Genomic DNA, 906 nt, shown 5'->3' with positions numbered 1-906 from the left:
GAGCTACTAATTTAATCATGTGCACACCTAATTGGCATTTTCTGGCATGTAGGTTTAAAGTGAGCCCCTTTAAAATATCTATTCCAGTTATGTATTCTGGAATGGGAACTATCATAACTTGATGTTCTCTTTTAGGTAAATAGCCAATTTTCATGTATAATGAGGTTTGTACAGCTTTAGATTCTTTGCCTTCTAACCCTGAAATAATAACTGTCTGCTCCTTAAAGATTTTTGGATTTCCATAAATTAAATTGGCCTCCACCCCAGTATCAACTAATACTTTAGCAATTGTTTTAGATCCATTTTCCCAAAATGTCTGAATTTGCACATGTGGGCAGATGTCTCTAGTAACCCATCTGACTTGGAAAGCTCCAGGGCTTGGCCTTCCCTTCATTTGGGCAACGAATCCGAATATAACAGAAGAAGCAGGAGGAGAAATAACCTGGGGAAATGGATTATTGTTTCCAAGATCTTTAGTTTCTACTTCAGCCTTTCAGATATGAAAGCCTTTCTCTTTATATTTCCTGGTAGTTCAGACAGTAAAGAATCCACCTGTAATGCAGGAGACCTGGGTTTGATCCCTGGGTTAGGAGGATCCCCTGGAGGAGGGCATGGCAACCCACTCCAGTATTTTTGCCTGGAGAATCCCCATGGACAGAGGAGCTTGGTGGGCTATAGTCCATGGGGTTGCAAAGAGTCGGACACGACAGAGCAACTAAGTGTAGAGCTTTATACTTCTGCCATAATGCCACAGTTGTTTTTCCATCAATTTCTGCAAAACAGTGCAGCAAACATATCTTTCCTGAAATTTGGTGCTTGCCATTGCCATTATTTCCACCATTACCTTTTGCCTTGGGAGTTTCCCATTCTCCCAGATCTCCTAATTGCTGCACTTTCTCAATAACT

This window comes from Odocoileus virginianus, chromosome 32 (genome assembly GCF_023699985.2).
Source record: "Odocoileus virginianus isolate 20LAN1187 ecotype Illinois chromosome 32, Ovbor_1.2, whole genome shotgun sequence".
Lineage (NCBI taxonomy): Eukaryota > Metazoa > Chordata > Mammalia > Artiodactyla > Cervidae > Odocoileus > Odocoileus virginianus.
This window is presented reverse-complemented; position numbering follows the sequence as displayed.